This window comes from Heterocephalus glaber, unplaced genomic scaffold, assembly GCF_053883595.1.
Source record: "Heterocephalus glaber isolate CG9 unplaced genomic scaffold, H.glaber_assembly_v1.0 deba00001761, whole genome shotgun sequence".
NCBI lineage: Eukaryota > Metazoa > Chordata > Mammalia > Rodentia > Bathyergidae > Heterocephalus > Heterocephalus glaber.
Genome location: NW_028258458.1, coordinates 4,235,058 through 4,243,499, shown reverse-complemented (window position 1 = coordinate 4,243,499; position 8,442 = coordinate 4,235,058). Strand labels below are relative to the sequence as shown.

At 43.1% G+C, this 8,442-nt stretch overlaps 1 protein-coding gene across 3 annotated transcripts in view; it reads left to right on the top strand.

Annotated features, from left to right (window-relative positions):
- The first annotated feature begins 69 nt into the window (after window positions 1-69).
- LOC101725930 (uncharacterized) overlaps window positions 70-8,442 on the top strand; it is a 34,136-nt gene continuing 25,763 nt past the window's right edge. The window contains exons 1-3 of one of the 3 annotated variants that reach the window (XM_087201903.1): window positions 70-910; window positions 2,458-2,578; window positions 6,010-6,145. The gene's annotated coding sequence lies outside the window, so the exon portion shown is untranslated. The remainder of the gene's footprint in view (window positions 911-2,457; window positions 2,579-6,009; window positions 6,146-8,442) is intronic. The other 2 variants (XM_087201902.1, XM_087201901.1) reach the window with 2 other exon arrangements.

Sequence of the window (8,442 nt, the reverse complement as noted above, 5' to 3'; positions counted from 1 at the left end):
CCCGCCTCTCGATCAGTGATTGGCTGCTGCTCGTTGCCAATCCCTGAACTGAGAACGACAACAGAGACGAATCCCTACCTGCGTGAGTGGAGCTCAAATAGCGGATTGTGACTCAGAAACTTCTAGAGCGGCGGCTCTCCCGGATGTCCCCCCGTCCTAACTGGAAGGGATAACTGAATTTACTCAGAGCTTGCTCCTGGCTTTTCGGAGCTTCCGCTGTTTTGTTTTGTTTTTTTCTTTTAGATGTAGCCTGGTCGTGTAGTTTAGGCTGTCCTTGAACTCACCAAGTACCCAGGCTGCCTTTGAGCTAGCTGTGATCTTCCTGCATCGGCCTCCCCCATGCTGGAATCAGAGCTGTGCGCCAACACGCCTGAATGCGCCCGTATTCTTGCGGGGCTCCGTGGGCTCTTCCTTTGACTGGCCCCTCAGCATGGTGTCGAACGTGTACTACGATAATGCCAGTTACTACACCATGGAGAAGTCACAGTCGTGAGAGAACTAGGTGGGTCTGAGCACAGTGAAACAGAGGGAGGGCCTGATGTTGAGCAAGGTCGAAAACTTGGTATCAGGTACCTGGCTTCATGGATATGTTTTTGTCACACTGGATCTCTCAATGTACTCATTTTAGCCAAGAAAATAAATATATGCCCCCCCCCAAAGAGATACAATTCTTGAAGAAACTGAGAATAAATTATAGCAACATTCTGCGAAGCTGCCAGAACAAAAAAATTCAAACATTTTACCTACATCAGACTGGCAACCTTTTCTATCAAGTATCACGATTTAAACCTGAATTTTGAAGCAAACCTATTCTCAAGCCGGAGGGCCAGAATGATTGCTGAAATACAAGCTCTACAATGGATCACTGCCTGATGAAGCGGTGGGGACCCCTCAGGACCTGGTCCAGTTGGTAAGTAGGCAAATGTATGCTTTGTTTCCACACACCCAGAAGACGCCTGTCTCTAAGGAAAGGCATCCTGTGAGGTCAAATCAGGACAGGTGGAGGAGGTCTGGGGGTGGGTTAGGAAGTAAATGTCAGACTGCCTTGAATTTGTGACATATATGGAAGGAGGAGTTAAAAGTTGCAGCTGTCAAGGGGGAAAGGGATGATGCTGGTTGAAATACTGCAGGACCCTCTTGGCTAAGAACAGTGAATTTTGGCTTAGGAAAACTCTGCTGTCAGGTGTATTGATGTGATTGCATTTTGGGGCATCTGCATGGGTTAGGGGAGTGTCTTTCCTCTGTCTTAGCAATATTCAGATATGGTAGCATTTAGACTGCTCTGGAAGGAAGTGTACCTAGGTACCCATAAAAAAGTTCCCAGATGGTTAAAGTTGTAGTGATCAGAAGGTGGGAGGAGATGGATGCAGAGGGAGGTGACTGAAGAGCCAACCAGAATAGTGATCTTGTTTGTTCTGAGAAACGCACAAAGGAGCAGGGTGGGTTAGAGGCAGTCCATTTGGGAGGGACCTGTTGCAGTCCGTTGTGGCAGTTGGTGAACCTTTAAGGCTGTCTGATACCCTTTGGGGCCTGGGAGTCTGATGTCAGATCCTTCAGCTAGGGCTGTGGGCCTGGGACTGGCAGTCTGAGAAGTGTAGCCCTGCAGAAGTGTCTATCCATGTTGCAAGGGGAGCAGGGATTACTGAGTCTGCTTTCTGGGAAACATGGAGGCAGACTCAGGAGGGTGGTTGGATGGTTCCATTAAAGGTTTGGATGATTTGAGCTGAGCCGTGAGAGAGTGTCTGACTGGGGTATCTAGGAAGGGTCTGGGTTGAGGTGTTAGGGGTTAAGAGGATGAGTAATATTGAGAAAGGAAATATCAGAGCAGGAGAACACAGGAAGTAAAAGTGGTGATTTGTTCTGGGGAGAAGTTTGAGAGGCCTTCCCGTAGCCTAAGTCTTGGATTATGGTGTCTAGGAAGGAGGAAGGTGAATGGTGGGGAAGTTCTTCTATTAGGATGGTCAAGAAATGGGCAAAGTTGTGAAGAGAAAATCATAAGGCTGTTTAGTGTGTCTTCAATCTCCTCAGTCACAGGAGGCAGCTTTGTGATCTTCAGGGACTTGGGTCTCATTGGTGTGCACTGGAAAAGGGAAATCTTTCATGGAGAGGAGAAGTGACCAGGAGGCATGGCCTCTTGAAATTAAAGGGCATATTTATTAACCATTTCATGACCAGGTCAAGCCTGTCATCAAGAAGGTGTCAATTAAGAGAAAGAAGTATCTTTGTTTTTTTGTTTTAATTTCTATATGTGGACTTTTTACATATGTGAAATTATGTCTGTGCCATTCCATGTGCTGCGTTTGATGTAATAGTTACAATTCCTAATGCATTTGTTTATAGTACAACATAGTTAATTGAAAGATTTCTGCATATTAAGCCAAGGATATGTGCCATGCTAAAATATCATTCTAATTCCAGTAGTATTTTTGTTGGTTTTTAAATTTTTCCAATGTACAGCATGATGCCATGTTCCAGTGAAGACAGTTTTATGTATTACGTACTAACCCAGCAGGAGATACGGCCAACAGAGGGCAGCAGGACTGCCATGCTCTGAGGCACCAGGATGACTGGCATGAGGGTAAATACCTGTCTTCACTTTTTGCCTGTCTCATGCTTTCTTGCTTATACCTCCTATCAGGCAGAGCAAGCAGAAGCCAGAGGCTGTGGCAGTCTGAATTGTGTGGCGCTTACAGGTCAGCTTTTTTTTTTCGTACCGGGGCATCAAACTCCGGACAGGTGGCGGAAACACTGAACTGAATCTCCGGCCCCAGGTCAGCTTTTTAGGAGACAGTGCATGATGGAGAAGCCAGCGGATCTGCCAGATTAGTAGGTATCATTAGCAGTGGGAGAATTTCCACTGTCAGAGGCTTTAATCAGCTCTCATCATTTTGAAAAATTATTCGATTGTAAGTATAGCTGCTTAGCTAATATTGACCCAGCGGGGAAGCAGTTCACATAGCACAGGTCCATGGGAAGAACCAAGTCATTGTGGAGAAGGGACGGGTCTGGAGGTTTAGGTCACTCACTGGAGTGACTGATGTCTGTCTATCTGGACGTCACTGGACCAGACGACACCAATTATAGTATAATCTCAAGTTACAGCCCCAGGGAGGCATTAGGCCTGGCCATTTTGATAGAGGGAATATGAACTGTTGACCTCCAAATAATGTAATGGAAATAGTATAACTCCAACCTGCTTGAAGTTCGAAACACCAAGTTTGTGTTCGATAAAATCAAGGAATGAATTCTAGGCACATCGGAGGTTTAGAGTAGGAAGAAGTTATTGAAAGAAACATAGCTTCCGTCTAAGAGTGACAGAAGAGGGTCTGGAAAGCAGATTTCCCACCAGCCCTGCTCAAGGGTGTTTTGTTGAGCAAAGCCATGAAGTGAGGTGGGTTCAAGGTGGGGCAAAACTACAGTCAACCAGCAAGATTAAAAGTATAGTCGCTTAGGTAATATTGATTGAATAGGGATCAAATGAGGAAGCAAGTCACATAGTAAGTGTGTGTGGACCAAACAAGGACTTTTCCTGGAAAAATTGGGCCAGGGATGTTTTGGTCCCCACCCAAGGTGACTGATGCATCGAGCATCATCACTGCTGCTCACCCCTGGGAAGTACGTGGGTGTAGTCATTACTCTTTGTCTTGAATCCTGACCTTCAGGACAGGTGCCCAACTTCTCTGACTGGCTATAGTATTTTAACTCACTTAGCTGTCTACAATATTATGATGCTTCCACTCACAATATATTGGCTTTATGATAGTACAAAAGTGACACAAAGTTAGGCATCATGGTTTACTCCTGTTATCTCAGCCACTTGGGACACTGAGGCAGAAGAATTCCAAGTCTGAGCCCAGCTTGTGCCTTGGAGAAAGTTCCTGTTTCTTTTTTTTTAATTAATTTTTTATCCCATTCCCCCCTCAAACCCCCTCCCCTTGAAAGTCCCTGTTTCAAAATAAATTATGTTGGAGATGTATTTACATTCTACAACACTTGTCTAGTATGCACAGGAACCTAAAGTTAAATTTCTAGGATTTAGGAATAAAAGAAAATTGATATGCAACCAGCAAATACATACTCTGATTTTTGAATTGTACCCTTTACCCTCACCAGTGATGTGTAGTACTGATACAGAAGGAATAGATGTAACTCTCAAACCTGCTAGATATCTGAAATGTGAGTTCATGTTCTCTAAAATCAAAGAATGAATTCTAAGAACGATGGAGGTTAAGAGTAGGAAAAATTATTGAAAGAAAGATAGCTTCTGTCTAAGAGAGACAGAGTGGGACTGGTAAGTGGGTTGCCAACTGACCCTGCTTCTCAAAGGTGTTTATTGGACAAAGCCACAAGGTGAGGTGGGTTCAAGGTGGGACAAAACTGCAGTCAACCAGTAAGATTACAGGTGCAGTCACTTAGGTAATATCAATCCAATGAGAAATCAAAAGGCAGACATGAGGAGGGACAAAACTACAGTCAACCAGTAAGATTACAGGTACAGTTACTTAGGCAATATCAATCCAATGAGAAATCAAAAGGCAGACGTGAGGTGGGACAAAACTATGATCAACCAATAAGGTTACAAATATAGTCGCCTAGGTAATATTGATTAAGTGACAGTTCCTGGGGAACCAAGTCACACAGCAAGCACACAAGGAACAAACAAGGATTCCTGGTAAGGGGTGGGTCAGGGATCTTTTTTGGAAGGGATGGGTTAAGATCTGGGTCCTATTTGATTGATACCTATTTAGAATATCAATCACTGCTACAGATTCCTAGGGGAAGCACCCAGGTGTAGTTTCTCTTCTTTCTTTACGCTGGCCTTCAGTGACAGTGTCTGGATTGTCTTCCATGCTGGCTCCTCGAGGGCCGGCCCTGTCTAACTACCTACAAGACATATAATCAACTTACCTATCTGCAACAGTACCGTAGAATATAATTTATTTAGTTAGCATAGGAGTGAGGCAGCTAGCTGAGTGAAGGACCAGTAGTGGGAAACTCAGCCTTATTAATGGAAATTAAAATAAGAATAGACAGTAAACTATACTTGGACCAGGAATGAACCTTCCTTGGGCAATATGAGCAACATGGAATTCGGCCTCTCTAGAGAGGCACCACCACCTACGGAGGAATTTAAAATACAAAGAACTCCCTTGGAAACTCCGAATGCCGCCCAACCCTTCCTAAAGATTTTGAGGAAATTGTAACGCAAAATGACTAGTTTCTTCTAAGATCCCAGCTTACTGTAAATACCGTATAAAGAAACTGGGCTAGAAAACTTGAGTTCCAGTTTGTCGTTTTTTTAATTTCATAGACACTTGAAGCACTTTCTGTGCCCTCTTACCTATAAGTAATTCTCAACTGAGGGCTGTGTGACAGCTCAGTCCAGACTCCTCCTGGAAATTTAGGAGCTATTCTCCTCTCCTTGTTTCCAGGAAAGCTCTGAACCTGCTTTGGTTCGAAACGTCATTCTTCAATGTTTCATGGAGGCTCAAGCCCAGCACATATGGTAACAGTACGATTCTCATACTGTTCCTGCTATGGCAGTGGCCCCTGCTCTATCAGTAACAGGACACTCAGGGGGAAAAAGTACTCATCAGGTTGCTGTGTACATTAAACATGATATGTAGTATTTTATTTTGAAATCCAACTTATGTTAGTTTTTCCAGTTAACATGTCAATTTAAACATGATAAACATGTTCATGTAACCTGGGTTTAGTAATAATATTCATTAGATTAACCATATTAAATACATTTTCACATTTTTTCAGCTTTTCTGGGATGGTCAATCATTGCCACTTTGTAATTTAAGGAGCATCTGAGACTTCAAGTTTAGTGACGTTGTGGTGCACAGAATACCAGACTCATATCTCTACCTGTGCAGTTTATCAATTAAATTTTATCACTGGCATGTATGTAGAGAGAAAAGCTACTAACGTATAATATCCAGTGTTTTTTTTCTCTTGGAGGCATACATTAGGGTCACTGAAACATATCCTTCTCATATACAGGGACAGTACGCACTTTCTTTTTCATTGAAACTGGACAGGGAAGCACTGATGTCTGAGCAGAGAGCCATGGCTGAACAACTTCCTCCAGACAAGCAACATCCACACTGCCCAAGAGGAGCCATCCGTCCACTGCCAGGTCTACATTACCTTGATGTTGGGAAGACTTCTAGCTTATTTACCTGAGAGCAAAACACTGGCTTCACACTATTTCCAACCAGCTCCTATGCCACCTGTCCCTGTCTTGATGTCTCAAAGGGCTGAAGTCGTGTCTGTCCAGTCCAGTATCCACCAAGCCTGGGAGATCCTCTCCCTTATAGACCAGGGAATGGAGGATTTGCAGGGAATCTTTGTTATGTGGTCAGAAAGGGGCTGCAACCTCTGAATTCCTCATGAATCTGCCCAGATTCCCAACAGGCTTCCATGTTGGCTTTCTGGAGAAGGCCATGGGAATGGCATGTGGGGAAGTCCACAGCAGAGAGAAAGTGTGCAGCATTAGTTGAAGGCTGCCCTTAATCTGGCCTCTCCTCCAGGCTTGAGTGTCACCTGAGTGTCAAACAGGAATCTCTTTGGCCTTCTCACACAGGCCACATTCTGTAATGCAGCCCATATGGGGTAGGACAAGTCGACTGGCAGTGCAATGTAGAGATCAAATAATTTGAGAAGGCTCCTCCCCCCTGGTTTGTGGTGGAGAGGAGGAAAAATGGAGGAATCCCCCAGGTTTGGAAATTCCCTGGACTTTTTGCTCATTCTGGATGTCTGGTCATTCAACCAGCCCAAGTGTGGAATGTAGCTGCTAGGTCAATGATTTTCAAACAGTGGTGATCTTGGTTTTCAAAAAACATGTAGATGTGTCTGCAGATTTATTTCACATGACATAAAGGGGGAGTGGATTTTTTTGTCATGTTGTGTGTTTAGGCCAAACATGATGATAAGTATCATACAATGAACAAGACACCCTCCCTACCATTTAATAATTTTCTAGTATATTGAGAGAATTGATTTGCTTTTTTGGTTTTCATTATCAACTGAGTCTCAATACTTTTTCCTCTTTCCACATGTCAAGTGGGTGGATCCCGGCCTCTCATAGCACTTGACAATGTCCACTGAAATAGTTTCTGTATGTTCCACCTTTTAAACATTTCCTGGTCTTTCTGAATTTCAGATGATTCCACATCAAGAAACTATGAATAGTTGTACAGTTATTAACCATCATATTATGATACACATGGTAGAGAGTTTTCACTAAAGAAGTTTCAAGAGTCTTAGAAGTCCTTACATCAGAATTCCTAAAGTATGATTCATTAAAATAATATTCTATGTGTGTCCTCATAATTCCTGTGGTGTGACAGGCTTTGAAGAATAGCCACAATAAATTTGTCCATAGAACACATTTGAAGCATCACCATATGCACTTAACTCAATTTCTAATGGATAACTGAAGTAGAGGGATGTGATGGAGGCTCCGGCAAATTAAAATGTGGGTCAGTTACATTGTTGGAAAGGGAGAAGTACTTAGGATGCTTAGCATTTGTCTAGAGAAATGACTCAAAGGATCAATAGTGTTGGGAGGGAATCAAGAGGCAGTTTTAATAAGCAATCCAGGATGTGTAAGTCCCTAGGCACAGTGCAGACTGTGAGAACATTCAAGTGGAATGGTGAGGGATCCACCAACATACAGGAGAACGTGAACGATGTACATTTGATTAGATGTTTCAATACATTCTGTCACATGGAAATATTTCATCACATCTTTGTTTTCCAATAAGTAATATTTCTTGCATGTTTTAAATCCATATATAGTCTCTTAGAATTATGTTTTTCTACTGTGTGAATAAGCACAAAAGAAAAACAAGGGCTTACCTGGTTTTAATGCAAAGACTTGATTGGAATATATGTTAACAGACACATGCTGCAGAGCAGTGAAACAGGTGACGTGTGTGAGTGGTACTGGGATTTGGTCTTTGCAGACATTCTTACTGGTTATCATGGGCTGCTCCTTAGAAAATGCTTTGATGTACAAATTGTTGCTGGAGTCACACTGAAACGTGTACACATGAAGGAAATCTGTGAAGAGTAGTCCTAGAGAAGACTCAGTCTTCTGAAGAAGCTGATGCATTTGGTAGTTTACTAGTTTCAGATACCAAATGTTAATTGTTGTAGTTTTTGTTACGGGTACAAAGACCTTAAGGATAAAAAATTTATTTTGGCTCATGGTTAAGGGATCTGGTGCCACCATCCTGGTCTGAGCAGAGAGCACTTTAAATCCCCTCATCCTGCTATGCTTCACACCTGCTGCAGATGTAAGATCATGGGCCGTAAGGCCCAGTAAGGACAGCCACACCCTAGAGTTTCCAATTGTGTTCAACCCTGTTCTTGACAAATTACAGCCCCTGTGCATTCTCAAGCCCTGTCCCAGGCGGGCGGAAAGCCACA